At 41.8% G+C, this 14,429-nt stretch overlaps 1 long non-coding RNA gene across 1 annotated transcript; it reads right to left on the bottom strand.

The window, feature by feature from the left end:
* Positions 1-6,939: 6,939 nt before the first annotated feature.
* On the bottom strand, positions 6,940-11,993 carry LOC309366256. The gene is made up of 3 exons (XR_014166618.1): positions 11,931-11,993; positions 10,540-10,584; positions 6,940-7,441 (listed from the first exon to the last, which is right to left on the bottom strand). It is a non-coding gene; the product is annotated as an uncharacterized lncRNA (long non-coding RNA).
* Positions 11,994-14,429: the final 2,436 nt, after the last annotated feature.

Genomic DNA, 14,429 nt, shown 5'->3' with positions numbered 1-14,429 from the left:
CCCACCTGGGCAGCTTCCAGAATATAAAAACATAAAAAACATCACACATTAAAAATTTCCTGATTCAGGGCTGCCTTCAGATGTCTTCTAAAAGTTGTGTAGTTCTTTATCTCCTTGACACCTCATGGGAGGGCATTCCACAGGGCAGGCGCCACTACCAAGAAGGCCCTCTGCCTGGTTCCCGGGAACCTCACCTCTCACAGGCCCTCAGAGCTGGACCTCAGTGTCTGGGCTGAACGATGGGGTGGAGACACTTCTTTAGGTATACTGGGCCGAGGTTGTTTAGGGCTTTAAAGGTCAGCATCAAAACTTTGAATTGTGCTCGGAAATGTACTGGGAGCCAGTGAAGTTCCTTTAGGACTGGTGTTCTATGGTCCCAGCAGCCACTCCATTACCAGTCTACCTGCACCATTCTGCTTTAGTTGTAGTTTCTGAGTCACCTTCAAAGGTAACCCCACATAGACTGCACTGCTGTAGTCCAAGCAGGAGATAACCAGAGCATGCACCACTCTGACGAGACAGTCTGCAGGCAGGTAGGGTCTCAGCCTGTGTACCAGATGTAGCTGGTAGACAGCCGCCCTGAACACAGAATTGACCTGCACCTCCATGGACAGCTGTGAGTCCAAAATGACTCCCAGGCTGTGCACCTGGTCCTTCAGGGGCACATTACCGCATTCAGGACCAGGGAGTCCCCCACACCTGCCTCCCCCTGTCCCCCCAAAACAGTGTACTTCTGTATTGTCGGGATTCAACTTCAATCCATTAACCACCATCCATCCTCCAACCTCAGACAATCACACAGAACTGCTGCATTCAGCAAGGAAAATCACTAAGTGACCTTGTGTTTCTCAGCCTAACCTACCTGGCAGGGTGGTTGTAAGCAAAGGGAGAACCAGTCTTGACCTGCTTGGGAGAAAGATGGGCTACAAATGTAACAAATCAGGAAAGCTGTGGGTGCAACTATCGCTGAGCATTGTCCATGCTGGTTGGGGCAGATGAGAACTAGAGTCCAGCAACATTGAAATGACCCTGTAATAAATAAATAATAGAATCATAGCCTTTTTTGGGTCACTTGGTTGAGTGCAATGCTCCACAAGCTGACTGATTAGTTTGGGCTATGTTTTCTATCACGGAAACAGAAGTGTTATCAGGAGACAGGACAACACAGTTAACACACTTTAGCCACTACCATTTTCAGTGAGGTTGCTATGACATTATTAGTTCTAACAAAATAACACGTTCTTGGAGAGCTATGCAGAAATAACTCCTGTCACTAGTGCACATATTACAGGCATTTGGTCATTAAAATTCTTTCTGGTGGGCGGTAGAGTAAGTAACTGAAGCTTAAAATATTCCCATTGATGGGAAACATCCAAGTTCATATTTTACTCGATGAAGTAATGCACATTTGTGTCACGACAGCTAATGCTCACTACAGATACTAACTAAAGTCGTCCAAAGACAGAACATCTAGTCTCTTCCAAACAAGTCTGAGTGATGGGCTTGGATCCAGCATTAGTCATACTCAGAGCAGATCCGTTGAAATGGACATGACTAATTTAGGTGCATTAAATTCAATGGGCCAACTCTGAGTATCACTCCATTGGCTATAGCCCACCAGCATGACGACAAAACACCTTACTGATATGATTTGTTCGTCTATTTATAGCCCTACACAAACTCTTGGCTGCATTAGTTCCATGTCACAGGACTTAGAGTAACACACTGCAATTCCCATTTTATAAAGGGGAAATGAAATAGCAAAATGACTAATCAGCAGAAGCCTGCTCACCAGATTTGTTGCTGAACTGGAATCAAAGCCGACGGGTATAACTTTACTACAATTTACATTGGTTTCATACCACTTTAAAGTGTTGTGCTTGCCCCTCAAAGAATTACGGGGATTGTAGTCTGGCCATTGGGGTAAGATTCACCTGTTTACCGTATCTAGTTTCAGTTTGGAGCTACAGTTCCCAGGATTCCCTAGAGAAAGCCAATGATTTCTAAACCAGATGTAATGCTTAGTGCAGATGCAGATGCAAATTCAACAACTGATTAAACAGATTCATTCAAGAAAAATCTATGCTTTATTTAAGCCCAGACAAAAATTTGTTTTTCTACTTCAGTTTCCTTGAAAATAAACCAGATTTTGGTAGGCTCTTCTCCCTCTATTTCCCACCAACTGAATGCTATTTTTAATATCCCCAAGTATATCTATCTATATGTATTCCTATATATCTATATTTATATTTACATCTATCTATATTTTTAAAGTCATTTCTTGCTAATGGATTTCATATTGCCTTTGAATTGTATAAATCAGTGAGTAGTTCAAGTATGGAGTACCCATTTAGAATGGCATAAAGGTTTATACACTCCTATGCATATCTATTTAGAAATAAGTTCTACTGTGTCTATTGGGGCTCACTCCCAAATGTGTGTATAGCACTGCAGCTGAGTTATGCTTAGTCACTTGACACCCTAAAATTGTTTAGTCAGCTTTCCTGCCTAATTAATATTTATATTAACACTAGTCATACTGCTTCAAATCAATGGTACATGAGGCCTAGCTTTGTCTATACTGTAGTGTCTTGCTGTAGTTCTGGCTAACCTCTAGTGTAGCTCATTTCTCCCCTCCATAACAGAAGCTTAGGAAGAGCATTCAGAGATGCTTGATGTATTCTAAAATGGTGCATCAACCTTCTCCAAACTGGTGCCCCCCCCCAGATGTTTTGGGCTCTATCTACCATCAGTCACAGCCAGCACAACCATGCTGTCTGTGTCAAAGTGGTGGCACCAGGTTACAGAAGGCTGAGGTCTTTCTCAGCTCTGCCAAGAATTGAACTGAGGCTTTTTTCTTTTTTTATGTAGCTAACATGGTGGCCTCCATACACCTTGGGCATGCACACAATACCTTTAAAGCACATTCAAGACACATTTCCTCCCTGAAAGAATTCTGGGCACTAGCTTTCTAAGGGTTGCTGGGAATTGTAGTTCTGTGAGGGGCAAACTACAGTGCCCAGAATTCTTTGAGGGAAAGAATGGGCTTCAAATGGGCTTTAAAGGTTTAGTGTGTACACACCACCAGTAGCCTGGCCAATGGTCAGGAATGATGGGAGTTGGAGTTCAACAACATCAGGGGACATCGGATGTGAAGCATGTGACCTTTGCTGACCCATAACCACAGTGGGTCACAATTTTAGTTCAGGTGGGTATGTCCACAGATACAAATTTCAGAGCTGATGGAGTAAAATCATAAGCTTCCAATAAAGGCTCCATTTGTACTTTTCTTGGGAGTGCATGTTCTATTTAGTATTTCTGTCTGGGATTGAGGAAATAAACAACACATCACACCACTGGCAGTGTTCTAATATGAACAACTAGGAAAAATGGCAAATGTGACTCTTCAATTCAGGACTGCCTTGAATTAAACCTAAAGCCGAAATAACTTGAACTTGGCTGATCATTATATTTGAAAAGCCATGCAGCCTTAAATCAAATAGTACGAATATAAACTGGACAGATTTCAAAATACAGTGCAAGAATGTGGTCAGAAGCCGACAGAATTTGATACTGCCTTAGGAAACAAGGAGAACAGTGTCCAACAGTGTTAGGTCAGGTCCAAGAGCTCGTATGTGCAATAACTCTCCCCCTTGCGTTAAACTGTGCTTTAAAATGTAAGTCTTCATGTCATGAATCAGCCTTAAGAACTGTGATTACTAATGGCTTTGATAGTTTAGGCTCCTGGATTTGGTTTCTCTACAGCCGGAGATCTGTGTCATGTGCCTGGGTGTTCTCCAAACACCACCCACTTCCATTGAGTGAGATGCCATGAGATCCCACCCAAAGGAGTCACTCCTCCCATGAAAACAATTACTAATTCTCTGGAAGGAACAACCAGGATACTGTTGCAGGACCACAGGAAGGACTGATAACATCACGTGGGCTGTAACATTCCTTTGTGTCGGCAGACACAAGTGGGATGTTCCTTTTCAAGACCTACAGAGCAGAGGAAGTGGGCCTTGAAACACAATGTACATTGAAACTGGTTTTCATCTAAAGATCTCATGGTGTTACTCCTCGTTCCATCTGCAGCAACATTTTCTTGATGTACTTCCCTTCTTTGTTACAGAGGGAACAGCAGACACAATATAATCAAATGAAGAGCATTATACTGTATTGTGGAGCTGAATGGATTTGTTACACACACACACACACACACAAACTAGCTGCAAGCTTTAATCCGTTCAATCAGATTAATCAAGCAAAGCATTGGCTGATTGATGGGATGGGGCATATTTTAAAGTGTGAATGTAGGGTTCAGAGTTCAGCTCACATTTATTTGCTCGGGCTACTTTGATTCTAGTGGGATACTATAAAAAGGAAGAGAAAAGAAAATGCATATTTATGCGATGGGGATTTTTGCCACAGAGATGTGCTGAGCTGGGTTGCAGTGGTTCGGGGTTGTGTGAGGTCAAAGATCCATTGCTATTTCTGCAGCAGGATCCCTGTCTCCAGCACCCTAGTGGTGGCTCATAATGAGTTCAGTGGACGTCCTGTTTTTTGACATCTGCCTAGGACTGCAAACACAAGTAGGTTCTCAGACAGTGGGGCAGGGCATGACACATGCTTTTGATTGGCAATGGGGACCCTGAAGTGTGGACTGATTCTATATATGTAAATTTAAATAAATATTGCAGACATCGTATAGCTCTGGTGCTTCCTCATACGAAGGAAACTGAACTCAGTAATGCTATCCTTGGAAGTTCTTACAGTTCAGAAAGGGGGAAGCATATAAACACATACTTTATATACATATACTATCTCTTCACTCTGCAGAAGTTTAATATAAACATTTAAAAGCACATAAATCCACCTCTGATCATCCCAGAATCACCCCAGAATTAAATATTGTTTAATTATGGGGGGCTTCCACTATGAGGAAAGGTATTGTGTGCAGTGCGTGCAGAACTATAAGATCAAAAGGCTGCACTCCTTATCCTAAACATGTGTCAGGCATCTGTAGCAAATCTACATCAAGGTTAAGTCATTGTGTTATAAGTGGAAATTTAAGAGAATATTATATATTCATCTCACTGATGGATGAATGCAGGGCCAAGAAATGTGGTGTGAAATATATGCCATAGCTGTGAAATTGTTCTGACGTTTTATTATATTTTATTTTAAAAGGAAATGGTTGTTTTTCTCAGTTCAAAGTGGATTGTTGCTTTATGTGTGCTTTTTTTGTGTGGGGGTATGTGTGTTAATTCCCAAGCAGTGTGCAGTGGGCCACTTGTAGGTGGCACTGAGAGCCTGCCCCCAAGACATGTTGCAGCCTTTTGGTTGGACCAATGCCAACACCACCAACTTTTGGCCTGCTGGATAAAGATGGTCGAGAGACAGAGAGGTCCGGGGGTGGGGGAGTGGGAGGGAATAAAGGTTTCTGTGGTGCAAGGGTGAGGAAATTATACGGTAAAAGGATAATATTTATTTTTTATTATATGATCATTATCATCATCAATGATGACAAACAAACTGGAAAGGGAAAGGAAGAATACTTATCAGTCAGAGCCAAGCCACTTTTGCACATGATGAGGGGTGTATTATGTAACCAGGCTTACTTACTAGGCATAGATACAGATGCTCACCAACATAACACAGGTGCCTGTGCTTTAATGTTTTCAATGCCTGCTAAGACATGTTTGTTTCAGCAAAGCTACCTAGATATGTAAAGTTGCCATGGATTTCAATATGTAATTTTATTTTGTAATGTATATTTTTTTAACTGCTGGCTTTATTTATATTTGGTGGGATGGGGTGAAATTAGGACAAATTATTTTTAACTTCTGATTTTTAATGATAAGCTCAGTATATATTTTATGTAAACTTAAGAGGTTTCTATGATGAAGCAGGGTCTACTAGGACCTGGGAGATCTGGGTTCATATTCCCCCTCAGCCATGAAACTCGCTGAGTGACCTTGGGCTAGTCACAGTCTCTCAGACTAGCTTTCCTCGCATGGTTGATACAAGGAGAAAATGGGGGCAGCAAGGAAAGGTGAGATATGAATGTGACAGGAAATACAAATAAATAAGGCTGCTGGTTTTGACAGGAATGCCCTGTGCTTCGTGTTCTGCTGCCATTTCAGGAATCCTAGTGTTAGCCTTTCACCCACGGCCTTGTTCTCGTGGCTCAGCAGCTGCTGCCACCTTTTATGCATTCAGTTCTCTCCCACGCACACACAGATGCCAATCAAGCGTGGGGATCTTAAAGTCAAACTGTCATCGCACATGACAGGATCTCATTAGCACCCGGTGGGACCTGTCAAATTGACGTGCACCTTGGCATGTGCATGGGCCATGGGCTTCTTTATGGCCGGTTTTTATTTATTATTATGTTTTATTCTGATTTATCACACCATATTGCACAGCACTTCGCAGAGTCAAATAAGCGTGCACACATACAGACAACATCCCTGCTCCGAGGAGTTTATAGTCCAAATTTTGACAGTGAGGTGAACAGGAAAACAAAGAAAGAAGAGAAAAGGCAGTAAGGGCACCAACTGGATAGGGTGCCCTTCAGATATGCCCCCAACTGTGTGAGGAGACACTGCTTTTCCCAGAGCAGCAATCCCAGTCCTGTGCGTGAGATGCAGTTCCATTGAAATGGCATTAAATGTTCCAGCACTCGTAATCTATGTAGGAGTGAGTCACAAATAACTGGCTCTCACATGCATTGGATTACCCATTCATCATTATCCACTCAAGAGGAGCTAATATGCCTGCAAATGTTGGCCATTTTTAGATTTCCCAAATTTTGCATTTGCCTAAAACTTTACAATCTCCTTGCGTGCCGAGGCCCCATGACCAACCCGTTCTCTGGAGTAAATAACTAGGCACAACATAGTATAGAGATTATTGGATCGAATTAGGCCACAACTTTTATTGGTTAGTGAATGTTTGGCATTGGGTGAAGCCACTGCTATTCCACTCCAGCCCATCTGCTGGAAGGACATCCAAGGGTAAGCACCAGTCCTTCTCCTTCAGGGATAAAAGGGGAAGGGCTGCCTGGAGAGCTGGTTGTGTGTTTGGAGGGAGTCTGTGTGCTAATGCAGGTGGTTTCCATTTGCCTTGCCCAATACATTTAATGGGCAAAAACAGTCCAAAAGAGATTCAGTTGGTTCTTCTCTAGGGTTCATCACTATAGATGCAAGTTGAATCTTGTGGCTGGTGCAGAGGCCTAATAAATACACAGTGCTTTAAATGAAGAGTTGGATTTTCGTCCGTACGTTATACTTGATTGATTTCCTTTTCTGGATAATAATGTTTTTTGTTAGCTTTTATAATTATGGTAGGGTTTTTTCTCATTTTCTGCACTTTTCATTCCTCTAAGGCTTACCTTCAGTTTTTAATAATGAAAGTTTTTTTTTCATTCTTTGGAGACCTGACAACATAAGTAAAGAATTGATTTTCTTGTGATAGTAGTGTGCTGCATATGTTATTTAGTTCCTAAACATAATTACAGAAGGCTCATTGTAGCCAGACTTTGGATTTGTTTGATCACAGCACATATAGATCTTATTCCATTAGTCTCCTTCTATCCTCACCCATGATTCCCATCACACAGGTAGGAGAATGAGGACAAGCTAAGGCTGCATTCAGATGTTGGATTTATTGTACTATTTTCCTTGGTTATCATGCTAGTGCTTCTAACATTCATTTCACACTGCATTGCCTGCTGTGTTGTGGAACTGTGTTTTGATCAATTCTATGGCCATGCCATGCTAAATTTTAAATGGTGGGAAAGAACGATATGCTGGGATGCCACATATTTCGTTAAGTGATATTACAGTGCCAAACTCCCAAGATTTTCCAAGTTAACAAGGCTGCAAATGGAACAACTTCGACTAGGTTTCAAGCAGTGGCTTTTACATCATCTGAAAGATCGCATAAAACATGAAAGACAAAATAAAGTGCTCTGAATTCAGTCCTATTATCTCTGCTTCCTTCCAAACTACTCCTATTCCTGTAGTGCCCCACATGTTATGGGCTCACCTTCTGCAATGGGGAGCCTGGTGGACTGAAATAGAACCCTACTCTAAAGGGTGGGAGATTTATTGCATTGATAACTACCTGGTTTATCATCAAGAGAAACATTTGATAGTTCCATTCATAGAATGAGGTTACATCTGACAGAACTAATTGTGTCACAGACGGATAGGTGAAATTCAGAGTTAGAAAGCTTTCACTTTCATAGAAAGGGGTTGGGGTGATAGACAAAGGGGGGGGAATAGAGGCAGGAGTTTGTAGTATCTAATCAACCATGATTGTTTCCTGTGCAAAAGTCAGCTGTGTTTCCACACAATGGCCAAGCTGTTCAGCTTCCTGGCGCCATCCCAAGGTCACTAATTTTCTATTGTTCCTGCTGCCTTATGGAAAATTCTTGTGAAGGATGGTTTTGTTATGTGCATATATGCTAAATTTTCTCAAGGCAGGGGGACGATGATCCCTAGTCTTGACTGCCTCTTGTGGTTACCAAAGGTGGTCTGAAAGTCATTCGGAGACTGCTTTTCTCCCATTCCTTATATAGAGTTGGCGCCTCCCAGAGGAGGGAGGAATAAGGCATTCTTTCATCATTTGCATGTGTGATTTGTGCAAATTTAAAATGGGTGCTTGTGGAGTTGGAGAACCTGAAACAAAAAAAATGTATTTATTTAGAAATAATTGAATGCCTGTTGTTGAAGTATGAATATCTGCATAAAAGGATATATGATTTATCCAGAGTTAAAAAAAATAATGCATTCCATACTTTGAGTAACATTGGTCACATTTCCTATAATCCCCTCATAATTATTAGGGAGTGTGGGCCATTATCAGGTATATAATTAGATGCAGGGCCAATCCTACAATTAAGGACAGTGAAGCTGTCATCTCACACAGCTCTCTCTCTCTCTCTGTGTGTGTGTGTGTGTGTGAGAGAGAGAGAGAGAGAGAGAGAGAGATGAAAGGGCAGCAAATGGTTAAATGATTATTTTTATTATTGTATGTTTGTTACCAGGTAGAGGTCAAGATGCTTCTTTGATTTTGATGTCAGTTACATCAGCCCTGGGTATTATTAAGCATCTTAATTTCTTGCTGCCATTTGTTGGGCCGTCTCAGGCAGCGCAATGTACAGTGGCACCTCAGGGTTAAGTACTTAATTCGTTCCGGAGGTCCGTTCTTAACCAGAAACTGTTCTTAACCTCAAGCACCACTTTAGCTAATGGGGCCTCCTGCTGCTGCCACGCCGCTGGAGCACGATTTCTGTTCTCATCCTGAAGCAAAGTTCTTAACCCGAGGTACTATTTATGGGTTAGCGAAGTCTGTAACCTGAAGCGTATGTAACCTGGAGCGTACGTAACCTGAGGTACTACTGTATTGGGTTGCTTTGGTTAGCTGAGAAGATTGGGTTTTCCCATATTTTATGTGAATTTTATGGTGGTGCTGCTGTAATTGTACTTTCCTGTATCTGATGGGCGAGCAAACTACTCATTACACTCAAATGCAAATCACAAAAAAGCCGTCTTGGGATGCTGTGATTCTGAACAGAGGATCAGGACAGAGAGACTGAGCGGAGGATGGCTACAAAGGTAAATATGCAGCTGGCATCTATGCATCTTAGGATGAATTCAAATAACTAGTTTTCTGTTCCAGTGTTGTCCATGTTAAACCATGTCTAAGACCAGAACATTTGTGATTTATCTATGTATCACAAAATGAAAAGATCACTTCAGTATCTGTGGGTGGACAACACCCGCCAAAGTAACTGAGGGCCATTTTTATAAGTTACATCAAACTGGATTTAAAAAAACCACACACCTTAAATTCACTTGCAAATAAACTACATTGACTAAAATGTAAATTCCAGTTAAAAGCAGCCCCCTTCTACTTTCTATGCTACATTAACAGCAATCATTAACACCCACTCATCACTAAAAAGCATTTAGAAAAGTTATCTGAGCTAGTACTCGGGACAAACAAAATGGCTGAATAGAATTCTGGCACTCTGCTGGGAATAATTTAAGTATTGCAATGGTTTAGTCAAGGGTTTTTCTTCTTCTCATGATCTTAAGTTGCTCTCATCTCATTCTCTACCTGTTGGACGCAGTTACTTGAAGAAGACAAATGGCACACTACTACATTGTGTCAGGGCAGAAATGATAACTACATGTTCTCCTTCAAGCTATCTGCCTCTCTGAACATCTGAGAGATATGCTGTAGAAAGCAGTGATCGTGTACTCTACAGCTTTTAACATATGCTCTGCTAATTTTCAAATACAGATTTCATTCTAGTGATTTGGGTTATTTTCCCTCCCCATCCCTAGAACAATGTTGCAGATTTTAAAATCTATGAGAAAAACTGAATCATGAGCAAGAGTGACAGATCCACACATCTTCTCTGTGGAAGCAAGCTCTACTGATGCTTTCATGGATAGGAAAGGTGAGATAATTTTCACTGATAACAACCAAATAGGGTTGTGCATAGGAAAGTGTCTTACTCACCCCAATAGCATTTTGATGCATTAATATATGGATGCCAATTTTGGTCTACAGTGCAATTAAAATAAAACAGAGTTCACGTTCAGAACTAAAAGACAATTTAATAATAATAATAATAATAATAATAATAATAATAATGCACTTGATAAGACGATATAGAGACTGTGAGAGGAGGGCGATTCGCCTGTGTATGTGCGATCGAGCATAGGTGGTCATTTGAGGTAATGTTTTTTGCACCACTGCTAGGCAGCACCCCATTAATGTGCTACAGAATGAAAAATGTGTTGCGTCACCCATCTACCCACGACTGTGAGAAAATCCAGAGAAGCACATTGTGAATTTATATGGCTTAGTCAGAAAATCCCGAGCTGGGAATCCAAGCTCATGACATCAGAGAGAACAAAGAGTCGTTAGCTGTTGTAGCGTAGGCTGATTTGTATGTGTCACAGGCTAGCACTTGCTTATTACTCTACCATAACTGTTTATTGCTGTGGGGGGCGGGCAGAGAGAGAGGAGCAACCTAAAATTTTGGTATTATACAAAGACATTAATTATATTCATGCCTTCTCTCTTTCCCACTGTGGTTAACAGCTTTCATAAACAGAAGAGCATGGAAGGTGGTTCTGCTGTGCGAATGAGTCATGCCAGACTGGCTGGGGAACGTTTGAATCTGAAAATCACAGGGAGAGAAGCCTGTTTCTTTTTAGCATCTGGTTCAAATTGGCATACAAGTCTTCAGCATATGGCAGGATCACTAGAAAGCAGGAGACAGGAAAAAATATCAGTGGGCTTGAAGCTTTTGGGGAACTGTTTTGATCGCTGTTTGTTCTTTCAGATTATGTGATGCAATGCCAGGCTGACAAGACAAAACCTAGGACTGAAGAAAATAATTGAATCATTTAACATTAAGGCAAAGGATGTCAGGGGCAAGAGGTGGGATCTTCTGGTATTTTGCTCCGTATGGTGGCAGTTGCACATGGAAGCCGTCATTTATCACATCTATGCAGCTGTGCATGTAAAATATCCCTGCCCAGAAATGTGCTTCTGATATGAAACACTTCACATGATCTACCCCAATAAGTTGGCATCTGCACTATACATTTATAGCGGTATCATGCCACATTAAACAGTCATGGCTTCGCTCAAAGAATCCTGGCAACTGCAGTTTGTTATGGGTGCTGAGGATGTTAGGACACGCCTATTTCTCCCAGAGAGCTACAATTCACAGAGTAGTTTAACAACCAATCCCTCTTCCCAGGGAACTCTGGGAAATTTAGGTTTGCGCAATTAAAGTGATTAAAGCACTCTGTCACTCTAGCACCAGAAATCCACAGCTCTGAATGCATTGAAAAGTGTTGAATGAATAAATGATTAACGGGAAGACATATAAATACCCTGCCAGAAAATCAAGGTGAATGCTCCGTGCCGTATATAGATGCTGTTTCATTGAAATACACTGGAAAAAAGGAATTACATGGTATAAAGAAAAACCAAACCACTGGAGAGGACCCTCCTCTCTACTTTACTTTATCTTTTAAAAGCATGCTAACATCCAAACAGCAGTATTTTACAAGCACTATGTAATTAGGGAGAGCTATTGGAAGTAACAAAATAAACCCTTTAATTACAGCAGAGTTAGTTGAATCTAATGGTGGCAATGTCATTAGGAATGAAAGACAGAATTACGTACATTTTCTACAAAGCCACCATGGGGCTTTTGTGCTTGCCCCTTAGGGGAGTATATTTCAGGGGGGAACAAACAGCCGGATGTGATCACCAGTAGTTTTATTTCTTCTATTTTTGTTCTTTTCAATTAAAAGAATCAACTTCTCATACACCCACAGACCCTGAATTTACAGAACACATTTTGGTGTTTGATTGAGAAATCCAGGTTTGCCACTCCTTGGCGGGAGACGACATTGGGCAGGATCCATAGAGTTTGAAGGAATCCCCATGGTATTGCCCCTGGCCCTAGCTTGGTAACAAGTCAGGTTTCTGTAGGACTCACCATTAGGGTTGCCAGACCTCCAGGGCTGACGTGAAGTCTACAAGTAGCTGTGAGTAAAGAACCTTTGTTTCTTTACCAATGTGCCTCCTGTAGAATTTATTTTACCTTTTTGAGCAACGCTAGTGATGTTTGAATGAGATAAATGATGAGTGGTGGGTTAGCTCCAGCTTCCAAAGTTTTTCATTTTTTTACTCTGCTAAATATATGTACAGTGGTACCTCGGGATGCAAACAGGATCCGTTCCAGAGCCCTGTTTGCATCCTGAATGGAACATAAGATGTGATGGTGCGTCTGCACGTGCGTGGGTCACATTTTGCCACTTCCACACATGCGCATGACGCCATTTTGAGTGCGCATGCGCGAGCGACGAAATCCGGAAGTAACACGCTCCGTTGCTTCCGGGTTGCTGTGGAGCGCAACTCCAAAGGCGCTCAACCTGAAGCACATTCAACCCGAGGTATGACTGTAAACTGTAAGAAAACCATTTTTTAAAAATTTAACAGAAAACAATAAAGATGGACTCACATTGGTTGTTACCCCAAGCTTGCCTGCCTTAATTCTCAGCCCCAAAGGTGATCTTAAGAGGTAGTTTTTACAGTGCTTCCAGAAAATGTTTAGGCTTTGATTTTGGAGAGTCTATAGTAGGAGCGAGTGGAGAGTAGCCACTCAGAATGCCTTTCTCTGCACCATTGCTTTCTGAACACAGACATTTAAGAAGAGCCCTGTTGGATCAGACATAGACCTATCCAGCCCAGCACTCCCTTTCACAGTGGCCAACAAGATGCCTATGGGAAGCTCACAAGCAGGGCATGAGAGTTATGGCATTAACCTCTCAGGATCCTCAGCAACTTCCTCAAAGGCATTCTCGGAAATGTATTTCATCTGGTAAGCAGTAGATGTTGTGGAAGCAACATATTAAATACAAACAAAATTGGGCCCTGACCCATTGGAACCCATTTTTATCCATGCTGACACATTAAAATGTGTCCAGATGCTTGTGCCTTTTATAGGCTATAATGTTTCAGGTGCAGAAGGAATAGAAAACAGTGTGCTCCTCGCTGGAGATGCCTCCATAATTCAAGGTGTAGTTTAGGGAAATAATTGAGTGCATGCAGGTTTACCATAGGCATCTTGTTGACCCTTGTGAAAATGGGATGCAGTGCTAGATGGGCCATTGGACTGAATCAGCAAGACTCTTCTCACATTCTTAAGGTGTCAGCCTGGATAGCTCAGCTGGTTAGAGTGTGGTGCTGATAATGGCAAGGTTGCAAGTTCGATCCCCTAGCTTCCTAAGAGAACCAAGCTGCACATTTCACAGGCAACCACAGAGAGAGAGGTGAGGGAGAGAACTCTTATATATCATTCACATGTTTTTTATCCATGGTAATTGCAATGTTGTCAACACAACTCTACCTTCTATATAATTTCACCATGGTTACAATTGTCAACCCCACCTAAGCAATGTAGTCACTATACTTCCTTCAGCCACCCATCTGGCGATGAAAGAGCCTGTAGACTTGGCAAAGATCCCTGTTTTACGAATCTGCATCCTTTCTTCCTTTCCTCTGTAATAACACCAAGCCAAATTTTAACTGGACAGAACCCCAGTGAAATCGCTAGAGTTTCATTAGACAGGTTCCCCCCCCCCACCGCCCCCATTATGCAAGCCACCTGGAACTATATAGCTTAACGTTCTCTTTTATTGTCACCAGTGGAGATGTAGAGGGAAAAGAGAAACATTTGAGGCAAGCAGATAAAATAGAACAGTTTCGGGACTATTAATCTCTCCACCCGCCCCACATTGTGAAAAGTGACAGTTCAACTCCACCAGGGTTTCCCTGCCTTATCTCACTCCAGTCTCAGCCAGTATTCAATTGTCTTTTGC

This window comes from Podarcis melisellensis (genome assembly GCF_964234715.1).
Source record: "Podarcis melisellensis genome assembly, chromosome: 3".
Classification (NCBI taxonomy): Eukaryota; Metazoa; Chordata; class Lepidosauria; order Squamata; family Lacertidae; genus Podarcis; species Podarcis melisellensis.
Note: the sequence above shows the minus strand (reverse complement) of the source record. Positions and strands in the feature narration are given on the sequence as shown.